The sequence below is a fragment of the Elephantulus edwardii genome, unplaced genomic scaffold (assembly GCF_000299155.1).
Source record: "Elephantulus edwardii isolate Elephantulus edwardi_28Jun2011 unplaced genomic scaffold, EleEdw1.0 scaffold00072, whole genome shotgun sequence".
Lineage (NCBI taxonomy): Eukaryota > Metazoa > Chordata > Mammalia > Macroscelidea > Macroscelididae > Elephantulus > Elephantulus edwardii.
Window position 1 is genome coordinate 2,825,301 of NW_006399822.1, and position 12,203 is coordinate 2,837,503.

The 12,203-nt window shown below is 48.8% G+C and overlaps 1 pseudogene; it reads left to right on the forward strand.

Annotated features, from left to right (window-relative positions):
* The first annotated feature begins 861 nt into the window (after positions 1-861).
* LOC102864603 lies at positions 862-5,706 on the forward strand (annotated as a pseudogene).
* The last annotated feature ends 6,497 nt before the right edge of the window (positions 5,707-12,203 follow it).

Here is a 12,203-nt window from a genome sequence, read left to right on the forward strand (position 1 = left end):
AACTCACTGGATGGTCAGCTATGGTCCAGCAATCCACTCCTGGGCACTTGTACTTAAAACAAGGAAGATGGAGCTTTATGTGTGTGAGAGCGCGTGTGTGTACAAAAACACGTCTATGCTCACACTTGTGCTACAGTATTGGAGGAGAGTAGCAAATATCCCATTGGTTGCCAAAAGAACAAACAGGTAAGGCTTGGAAGAAAGTGCAACAAGAGCTAAGCTTGGTCTCTCATCCTTTGGGAATTCTGCTGAGAGAGGAGGTTCCTTGGAGGAACACCATGCTTGGAAACGTAGAGAGTCAGTGAAAGAGAGGAAGACCCTCAACGAAATGGAGCGACACAGTGAATGCAGCAATGGGATCAAGTGAGTTGGAGATGATGAGGATGGCACAGGATAGGGCAGAGTTCAGATCTGTTGTTCACAGGGTCATTATGCTCGACTTGACAGCACCTAACAGCAACAACATTTGTCCAAACTGGAGACAACCCCAAAAGTCCATCAAAAGATCAAAAGGCACATGCAAAAAAGCCACAAAAAACAAAACACAAAAGGCACATGTAGGGAATCTCAACTATCAAAACAATGCACACCAGAGGGCCATGGAAGTACACTAAGTACACCCTGCCCGACTGCGTTTCTCTACTCCTTCAGGGCCTGAAGGTCTCCATCAGAGTCTGGAGGTGAAGGACTAATTACAGAAGGGAGTAAGGGACTGTCATGGGGTGCTGACAACACCTGCAGAAGTGTCCTTGAGAAACTCTAACTGCCCTCACTGCCACGGGAACGCACACCCACCAGTCCGCATATGTGAACGGACAGACTCCAAAGGCAACAGGACAATGTCCACTGAAAAGAATTACGATGAGCATACGTATCTTCCAATACATCCCAACAGATAAACTGCTCCTGGAAAAAACAAAGCCACTTCAGGAAGAGGGAGCCCCCTACTGCTGGTAAATTCCTCAGGTTCCTGCTAAGGCACGGCCTGCGAACTTGGTTCCCTAGGAGCCAGGGAGACTATGGCCCTCAGGCTCTGGATCTCAGGGTCTGAGGAGAGGACTAAAATACTGATATCTGTGCTAACAGTAAGGCAAAGAACTGGCCTCAGAAATAAGGCTAAATTCTTCAGTAGCAGTCCAAGAGGACAAGGAAATTAATTTTACCATTCACACATCCAACCCGGCAGTCACAGCAAACATCAATTTCTGCAACACTCCACCACAACATGGCACTAGAGGGCGCTGAAGCATAGCATGTACCCAGAAGTCTTTTGAGTCACCTCCTTTCAAAAGGGCCAATAAAGTTCAAAGCCGACTAGGAGGCAAAACATTAAGACACAAAGAAACGATTGGGAAATACTTTGGTGTTTGTTCCACAGTTTCTCGTTTCTAAGACAGGTAGGTAACCACCATGCCAGCTCTAAGCACTCAGGATGAGAAGACACAACCAAGGTCATCGCTAGTAAAGAGGCTGAGAAGTGCAAAGTCGCTTCCTCCCTTTCCTGGTCGAACGAGGACACATGCAGGCGAGGGAATAAGCTCAAGAACAGAGGCTTGTGCAGCCAAGGGTGCTGCTGACACACTGTGGAGGTCACACAGCCTGCTCCTTGGCCATAAGGAGAAGGGGTTCTGATCCACAGTGCACCACAGTACACACAGCACTGGCCAAGCAACAGAAACCAGAACAGATACAAGGGTCTATGATGCCACTTAACAAATTATCCACTGGTCAAGAACTACTCATTTAAAATGCACAATCCAGAGGTTTTCTATGTGAATTCTATCTCAATGGGGAATGGCACAGACTATCACCCTTGGCCGCAAAAGAAAGCTTTCATTTCTTTCCTAAAAGTACTGACGATGGTGCAGTATTTCCCAGGCAGTAACTGACAACTACGGTACCAGCAGGCTTTCAAACGTGCCAAGTCTATGATTTCTGGGCTGGGAGCGGCGGTCTCTGGAGTTCGGTGGTAAAGTGGTGAAGTATACAGCTGCGAACCGAAAGGCTGGCAGCTAGCTCAAACCCACCAGTTACCCCCAGGGGAAGATGAGGCGGTCTGCAGCTTTAAAGATGGAAACCCTGTGAGGCAGCTCAACTCTGCCTGCAGGGCTGCTTGGCGCTGGAACCAAGCTGGTAGTCGGCTTTGGAATGGAGTTTCTGCACCTACCTGCTGCACTCCAGAGCTCCTACACATTACACACTGTGTCATCTAGACACTACATCTCAAAGTCAAAACAAAAATCCTCACCACGGGACTGACTGATAAGAGCATCACAGACGGAGAAAAGGCTGCAGCTATCAACGATTTCATTTTACTTAGAGCTACATCAACACCGATGGCAGTAGCAGTCAAGAGCTCAAGATGTGTCACAGGTACACCAATGGTCAAAGCAGAAGTACTCACAAAAGCAAGAATATGGAAGCAGCCCAAATTCCCATCAACAAATGGATGGATTGAGAAATTGTCGTACATTCCCACAACAGAATTCTATGCAGCGCGAGGAAGAGTGAGTTTGTAAAATAACACATATACCACGGGAGAGTCCTGACAGCATTATGCTGAGAACTCAGTCTCCTAAGAACAAAGAGCTGCACAAAATCATAACTGTAAAGATACAAGGATAACTACTAACATGTGAATAGATGTCCAAAAGGGAAGGAGAAAGGGGGGAAGGGCAGAAAAAGGGGGAGCATGGAAATCACTAGGATAGCAGAGCTTAGTAGGCAGATGAGGGGGAGATGAAGGTATAGGAAAGAGTCAACAGAGACTCGAAAGATGGGGTAATAATATGCACTGTTGTTGTGTGTGTGCTGAGTTGGAACCAATCCATAACTGACCCACCAGTGAGTTTTCAGAGCAGTAAATCACACGGGAGGAGACTGCCCATCCTCCAGAGAGCAGCTGGTGGATTCAAACAGTGTGCCTTTGGGATTACACCATGCTTCTTTCCCTAATGATAGGCACAGAGCAATAGTAATTATAGAAGCTACAATGTAAAATGAATTTCATTGGTCTGAAACACAAAGTAAATGAATGTGTAAAAATCAATTAAAAATTTTTCTTTTAAAATGTACCACTTTGAGGAAATCTGCTATTAAGGACCTCTTTAAGTGCTAAAGAGCAAGGATGTCGGTTTAAAGACTAAGGTGTACCTGATCCAAACCATGATCTTTTAAATTGCTTTCAATGCATCTGAAAGCTAGACAATGCATAAGGATCACAGAAGACAAAAAGTCAATGCCTTTACATTGTGGTGGTTGGTGAAGAGTACTGACTATCCCATGGACTGCTCAAAGAACAAACAACTCTGTCCTGGAGGAAGTACAACCGGAGCACTCGCTCCAGGCAAGGAGAGTGAAACTTGGTCTCACATACTTTGGATGTGCCATCAGGAGAGGTCAGTCACTGGGAAAAGGGATCACGCTGGGCGGGAAAAGTAAAGGGAGGGTCAGAGGAAGACTCTCAATAAGATGGTCTAGCCCAGTGACTGTGACAATGGGCTTGAGCACGATGGGGAGTATATGCACAGTGCAGGACAAGACAAGGTTCAAGGGCTGTTTACAGGGTCACTGTGCGTGCTAGTCAGCTTGACAGCACCTAACAACCATTCAGTGTGTATGACATTTCTAGAAAAGGTAAACTTGTTTGCAGAGTGACAAAGCAGATCACTAGCTGAGTGGGAAGGGGATGTGAACTGAGGACAAAGGACATGAGGCAATGAAGTGATCTAGATCTTGATAGCAACGGAGTGTACACACGGCATCATGCATTCAATTACACTTCAGGAAGGCTGACTTGAAGGAAATGGATGTGCATGCTATGCAGCGGGAAAGCAGCTCTCCTGTCATAAAGCAGCTCTTGAAAGCCACCCAGAAGCTGGTGGCTGGAAGCTGGACACAGATGTGGCATTCTGCCTCCACAAAGTTTAAAAAACCAACCTGTTCCCACTCAGTGTGACAAATTCACAGACGACCCTCCAGGGGGCGATCCTGAGCCCACAAACCCCCTGGGAAGTGACCGCTCTTCTTTCTCCACTGGAGCCCCTGCTGGACTGAAACCCAAGGAGGTGCCGCCTCTGCATTAACAGGGCATGCCCACGGGGAGCTCTGGCGGGCTAGTGGGAAGAAGCAGTCCCGAAGGCCTGCGGTTCCAATCTACTGGATGCTCTGTGGGACAGGAATGAGCAATCTCCTCCATGCAATTAACTGCTTCTGAAAACCTGCTGGCGGGTCAGCTATGGGTCGATTCGACCCTACAGCACACAACACCACCACTCTGCTCCCTGGGTTGCTCTGAGTCTAAGCTGATGCAATGCAATGGGCGGGTTGGTTAATTTAATTCATTGTCACTGTAACTGCCCTCACCCCCCTCCTCTCAATCTCGCCTCCACCCTCCACTGGGACTCCACCCCTCAACCACCACACGTACTGCCAAGAACATGGAAGCCAAGCTATAGTGTTTCATTAACCAGGGTGTTACACGGCAGAAACTTGTAAGCGCATCTGTTTGCCGGTATTTTTCACTGAAAGAAATGTGCTGGAAGCAAACCAATGAAAGCTTAGTTCCCAGAGGCCACCTGCCAGGAGGAAAAGAGCTTAGTTAAAGCAGAGCCTCATCTTAATAGAAGGTTCTTAAAAACCATGCTTGACTCCAGCAAAGCCTTTCTTCTAATTTGCCAGTTATTGCCAAGTTGTTGTTGTTGTGTACCACTGAGACAGACCTGACCCACAGCTGGCCTTCCAGTGGGTTTTCAGAGGCAGTAAATTACATGGAAGGAGACTGCCCATTCCAAATACGCCAGAAGCCAAGAGCTTCCCCATTGTTAAGTACTTGTGTCAGAGCGCTCTCCACCTATGTCAGGACAGAAGTTCTCCTTCATACCCTGTGAGGCTGTCAATGAAAACAAGGCTTCCTGAGAAGGGCTGGTCAGCAAGGTTAAAAGCTACAAACTAGAGACGGTCCTCGCAGAATCACCATGGTCTCCTGCTTCAACAGTGCTTGAACAGAACCCAGTGCTCGCCCGCATTTCCCCTGCTGGTCATTTCCAGCCAGTCCTCCGCCACCTCCTTCCTCACACCAGCATCTCCGGACACCCCAAGGGCCTCACCTCCGCTCCAGCAGCAGCTGTGGCCGCCTCTCTGCCACCACCGTTATGACCACGTCCCCTTTGCAGGTGGCACCAGAACTACAACCAGGACTTGGAGGCCATCAACCGCCAGATCAATCTGGAGCTCTACGCCTCCTGTGTCTACCTGTCCATGTCTTACTACTTCAACCGCGATGTAGCTTTGAAGAATTTGCCAAGTATTTTCTCCACCAGTCCCACGAGGAGAGGGAACATGCTGAGAAGCTGATGAAACTGCAGAAGCAGCGAGGTGGCCGCATCTTCCTTCAGGACATCAAGAAACCAGACCGGATGACCGGGAAAGCGGGCTGAATGCAATGGAGGGTGTGCTGCACTTGGAGAAAACTGTGACTCAGTCCCTGCTGGAACTGCACAGACTGGCCACTGACAAGAACGACCCTCATCTGTGTGACTTCACTGAGATGCATTTCTGGATGAGCAGGTGAAATCCATCAAACAACTGGGTGATCACGTAACCAACTTGTGCAAGATGGGCACCCCAGACTCATGTCTGGCAGAGCAGCTCTTTGACAAGCACATGCTGGGGGACAGTGACAGCGAGAGCTGGGCAAGGCTTTAGCCCGGCTTCCCCACAGCCACAGGGGTGACTCTGTGGTCACCACCAGGCCACCTGCAAGTCCTGTTTATTTTACCTTCCCTATAAATTGTACCAAAATGCCCACTTCAGTTCTTTCCTTTGTACTATTCATTCAGATAGTCATTCAGTGCCCAGCTGTTGTGTTGGAGATCTTGGTCAGCCAGAAGTCTGTCTAAGCCATCTTGGTTAAACTCTTTAGTCACCATGGTGTCTGCTTCTGTCACATTTAATAAAATGAAACTTACAAGGGGGAAGGGGGAAGCTGCAAACTATGCCGAAAAGAAGTGATGTGTGTAAGAGCAGAGAGAGCTAAGAATTCTGCCCAACCCATAAAAGCATGTCACAGGGGCCCTTCTTAACCTTCACCTCATAATCTGCTGAAAAGTACTCTCAAAAAAAATCTCTAGTAACTTTACACTCGATTTGAGTACAAAGTGGTCACTATTCAACAATTCACCACAGTGTATTTCCTGGGACCGATGGTCGCCCCTTTCCGCTTCCTCCCTGTGTCTCTCATTTCTCCTTGTCCTGCTTTCCTACTCCTTCCTGACTCCTCAGGTGTAGCCTTGGGCAGATGCTGTCATTGTGTGGTTGATAGCCGTAAGGAGCATATTTTTCCCTGCTGTTACTGTTCACCTTTTGTTGTGTGTACCTTCAAGTCGGAAATGACTCATAGTTGACCCTGTAGCAGGTTTGCGGCGACAGTAAATCACACCAGAGGAGACTGCTCATCCTTCATCCTTCTCCCACAGAGCAGCTGGCAGATTCAAACCGCTTGCCTTTGGGTTGGCAGTGCAGCTCCTTCCCACTAAGCACCAGGGCTCATCTACCTTCTAGGCCTATCTGACTGGAAGTGGAGTCACAAGGCGATTTCTGCTCCAGGCTTGTAGGGAGACTAAGGGCCAGAGACTCAGGGGTTCTGCCACGCAGTAAGCAGAGTCTCTACAAGTGAGTTTCATTTCACACTTATCTTTCACTTAATGAAGGACTTTGTGTTAGTATCCCTTCAGAGCAGTCAGCTGGACACCATCTAGTTTCTGTAGTTATAACAAAAAAATAATAGTTTGGTTTTTACTTTCACATTCCAATCTTTAACTGTCTCTAGGTTCACTATTGAATTAAAAAAAAACAAACAAACCTAAACACCCCTCATAATAGGAAAACATCATTTAAGACATCAGTAAGTTTCTCATAAGGTAAATGTGTGGAGCCAAGCACTCTGGAGGACAGATGTTACAAATCCTGGTTTGGAGACATCAACGATGACGTTCATCCAGGTACGAGCATGATCACTGATCTCACCCTGACCTCCCTGACCACACAGCTGGGGAGCATCCTTAGAGGCACAGTGCACGGGTCAGACTCGGGGGCCTGAGGTCACAAAAGGCTTCCTTTAAGTGCGTCTAAAAGCCTTCCTGTGCTTCTGCTGTACAACCAGGATCCCAGACTCAGCATCGAGTCCTAATCACTGCGCAGGAGCGTCCAGTGCCCAAGGGAAAACCATCACTGGAGCAAAGAGTGAGGACAACAGGAAGTGAACGGGAGGAGGGTGAGCAGAGCAGCTTCTCCCTGGAATCAGCAACAAGAACTCACAAACCAGCTGGACTTGAGAGTTCATGTTTTAAGAGAACTCACTGCTTTGTGAACAGCCGATGTTTGTAAAATGGGACATTTCTGCACAACAAGATGAAGGTAAATAATCCAACAGAAAAATGAGCACAGGATATGAACAGACACTTCACCGAAGAAGACATTCAGATGGCCAACAAGCACATGAAGAAATGTTCAAAATCCCTAGCTCTAAGGGAGATGCAAATTAAAACAACTATGAGATACCATCTCACCCCAGTCAGAATTGCAAAATTTAACAGAACAGCAAGCAACAAATGCTGGTGAGGTTGTGGAGAAACTGGAACCCTTATTCACAGTTGGTGGGAGTGTAAAATGGTGCAACCACTGTGGAAGGCACTATGGCGCTTTCTCAAAAAGTTGCAAATTGAGATACCATTTGACCCAGCAATTCCACTACTGGAAATATACCCTAAAGAGACCATAACCGACATCCAAGCAGATATATGCACACCCATGTTTATTGCGGCTTTGTTCACAAGAGCAAGGAGTTGGAAACAACCTAAGTGCCCATCAACAAACGAATGGATAAAGAAGCTGTGGTATATTCACACAATGGAATATTATGCTGCATTGAAAAACAAGGAACTCATGCAATATTATTCAAAATGGGTGACTCTGGAGGACATTATGCTGAGTGAAGTATCTCAGTCACAAAAGGACAAATACTGCATGGTGCCACTGTTGTAAAACAGGACTGACCTTGGGGTTGGGGAGAGACTGAGAAACATGGGTTCAATAATGTATACTGCATTGAAACAGATGAAGAGAAAACTGTTTAAAAGGGATACGTGATTAGGTATTTTTGTCATGACAGGAGTCTAGAGCGAAGTCTACATGGTGGAGTGGACCTGGGGGACAGTTTGTAAAACAATGAAAGAATTTTTTTTTTTTGGAAAAGAATTTTTCTTTTACTTTTCCAAGAGGCTAGTGTACTGGAGGGGGTGGGTTGGGAGGGAAGAAAAGTGTAACAATGAATGAATGGAAATCCAAAGTCTCTGTAAATTTTTACTGAAATTAAGAATAAACTTAAATAAAATTTTTAAAAAATGGGACATTTTCTACTGCTCTAAAGACTTCTCACTCCACTTGAGGTGGTTTTAAGACACAGCAATCTTCCATCAGATTTCCAACGTCAAACTTAAGGAGAAGAGCAGCCAGTGGACTCAAACTACTGCAAACACAAGGCCATATTTCTGGAAGCACAGTACACGACAGACTCTACTACCAGAGCACTGCTTTGAAAGGCTAACTGACCACTAACAACAAAGGTAAAACATGAAGCCACCCTAAGACCAGAAAAAAATAGACGGTGCCTGCCTACCACTGTTGACCACTGTGAAAAGGATCACAGAAGATCCTGGATAGGGTTAGAGGAAAATGTGGAACAAATCTCAGAAACATAAAAAAGGCCTGTCTTATCGGCTCAACAGATATTGGAGAATATCAAGACTAAGACAGGAGCATGCTGCCTCATCTTCCTCCCGAGGAGAAGCTGGTGGATTTGAACCACTGACCTTCTGGTTAGCCGCACAACATTGAATAAGCTATACCACCAAGGATCCTTTACTACACTACAGTGTGATGTAAACACAACTTCTGGATGCACTAAGAAATTAAAGAAATGCTTGTGACTCATTATATTGCAATACTTGTCTCGTTGCAGTTATCTAGAGCAGAAGCCACCATGTCCAAGGTCTGCCTTGGTCATGTGCTCTATTTTGTGTGCCTGGTAGAGAAATAGAGCTTGTTCAGTATGAGCCGTGGAATGAGAGACAAACAAGCTTTCCAAACACAGCTCTGGCAACTCTGTCCAAGACTGCAAGGCTGTTGCTCCGGTATCCCTGCAGCCTGGGAGTTGGGGGAGGCCTGCAGCCTAGGGAGCCCTGCAGCCCAGGGGACCCTGCAGCCTAAGGGGCCCTGCAGCCTAGGAGGCCCTGCAACCTGGGGGGTGGGGAAGGCCTGAAGCCTAGGGGGCCCTGCGCCTGGGGGGTGAGAGAGGCCTGCATCCCAAGGGACCCTGCAGCCTAGGGGTCCCTGCATACTGGGGGGTGGGAGAAGCCTGCAGCTGTGGGGCGCTGCAGCCTAGAGGACCTTGCAGCCTAGGGGGCCCTGCAGCCTGGGGAGCAGGAGAGGCCTGCAGCCTCAGGTCCTGCAATCTGGAGGGTGGAGGAGGCCCATAGATTCAGGGGTCCTGCAGCCTCGGGAAGGTATTCAAGTCATATTAAGGACTACAAATCCCAACACAGGCTAGTGGACAGAAGCAAAGAGTAAGCTGCACAGACACTGAAAAATAATTCAGTCCTACAGTTCCATTCAGCACTAAAACTGCTGCGTGTGTGTTATGTACCTTCAAGTTAGAACTCATAGTTGACTTTTCAGTGGATTTTCAGAGGCAATAAATCACTCAGGGGACTATCAATGTTTCTCCCAAAGAGCAGCTGGTGGATTCGAACTGTATGCCTTTTGGTTGGCAGCACAGTTTCTTACCTAACACTAAAATTAGAGAGCTGAAAACTAGCCATGTGTGTCACAGCTAACCAAGACCAGAGAAGATAAGAAATCTCTTTTGTCCAGTGATTTTGCTTTTTGCTATTGCTGTCTTAATTCATCAGAAAGTGCTCCCAGGGTAAGTGAGAAATGCTGCGTATGATGTCATCCAGAGCGTGAAGCGGCTGAGGTCACCTGGAGCTCCCCCGGCCCTGGCTCTTGCCCAGGATCAGTGTGTCTTTGATGGGGGTGGGGGGCCACATCTGGGATAAGCACGTAAGAAGCGCTGTACACAAGTATGAGCAGGGTGGGGGCAGTTACACTGTCAAGGTTGTCTCAGGGTGATATTCTCTAAAGGCGTCCCCTCAAAATAACGGGAATGATAGCCCCTGATGGTCATCCCTCACAACCTTCCCCCATCACCACTAAGGGCGTTAAGGCCGTCTGCCTCCCACTTATCTGCCACAGGTATCCGCTTCCCATCCACCAGCCTAGGGTTGTGAGACCCTGGGCTGGGTGGTTAGTTAGGTGGACAGAGCACATTCTCAGAACAGGAGAAGCCCATGAATCAAGTCTCTGACAAAGCCCAGTCAGCAAATGCAGTGACCACAGAGAACTCCTTACTCACTGCCTGTCAAGATGGCTCTGAGGCTATAAATCACTTTAGGGGAGACTCCTCACGACTCCCTTGGTGCTGCTGGTGGCTTGGAGCTGACAGAAGTGAGGCCTCTGAGTCAGGAGCTCCACTCCCTGCAGTCCAGGCCACCACAGCTCCCTACGGCAACAACACCAAACCAAGCAGCCACAGCCCCACGGGGACACACAGGCACGGGGTCTCTCCTAGCTAGTGTTCGAGGGTCTTGTTCCACACACGCAATGACATCACAATTGGTCTCCATCTCCCTAACCTGCTGCAGCCTCTGTGTTTGCGTTTCTCCCAACGCAGTCTCTGCAGGAAGAAGCCAGTCCGGGCATCACCCCTTCTAGATGAGGCACCCTCACAGCTTCCTGCCTCTTGGTCATGAGCTCTTCCCTTTCCAGTCATTTTAGTCCTGCTTCTCTTCTCTCCAGCCACCTCAGTCCACCCTTCACTGGGCCCTGAATCCTAACCTGATACCTCCCCCACACTGACCCCTCAGAGTATTCCCCATGGAGAGGCTGCATGGTCATGTGTGGAGTCACCACAAAGCTCTCCGTGGGCACCCCATTTTGCTCAGGCCAAGTCCTTGAGCTCCAGACCCAAAGGCTTGCTCCGAGGCTCCTAGCTCTTCTGGCCACAGGGCCCCTGTGCACGTTGCAGGCAGCAAATACGGCCTGGCTTATCTTACGTGCCTCACAGTGTGGTCTTCACAAAGAGAATGTCTGTGGCAACCCTGCTCTGAGCCAAGCTCACAGGCATGGCGCTTTCAACAGCACGTGCTGGCTTTGTGCCGTCCTGGCAGTGCCGCCTTTGGGTTTTTCCTTTTCACAACACATTCGCTAGACTACAAAGCCACACATCCTGCCAGCTCACAGTCCAGCCCAGCTCAAGCGACCCTCACAGGCTGCAGAGGCTGTAAAACTTCCTGGGAGGAGACCACCACCACTGCAGAGCACCACCAGGGCTCCTTCAGGAGACAACAGACAGTGCAGCAGAACCTCCCCATGCACAGGGCCCAGGACCTCAGCCACCTGCTCTGCTGTCCAAGTGTCCCCAGCGATGTCCGCACACAGCACCTCCACAGGCGCCCTTCCCCAACCTGCCCACCTGGAGCCAACAGCTGGTTCCCTTCCACCTTCCCGTCTCAGTCTGAAATGAACAGCCATGCCTGCAAGTCCCCAACTATCAGCTGTCTCCCTCACTAGCTGGTCATGGGGCGAGGCCTGGACAGCACCCCCTCAGTGCCTGGTACGGGATACCGACTCTATGACAACGTGAGGAATGAATCAAAGTCCTTGACTGTCTGTCACCACCGGAACTGGCCCTTGCTCTCCCCGCACCGTGACCCTCTCACTCCCAGAAACCATCTTTCCAGCCCCACAACCCGGTGCCCAGCAAGCAAGAATCACAGCTCAATGAATGAACAAGCACAAAAGACAAAGTCCTTAGTATGTGGTTCTGAATAAAAGCGCCTGTCTCCTGCAAGTTAATTCCAAACGGAATTGTGACCCCGCCGAGGGAGGCCTGACTGTGCGCGCTTCAGCAGTATCAGACGTGGTCAAACCCAGCGAGGGGCGGGGGAGCGGGGCAGGACATGGACGGCCCTCCGCACTGTCTTTTTTTTTTTTGCCCTCACAGAACACTCTGGCAAAAAACCCAAAAGACGAATAGTAAACCTGGTCTGAAAGAAGACAGGGATGGCCCAGGGTAAGCGCCTAAG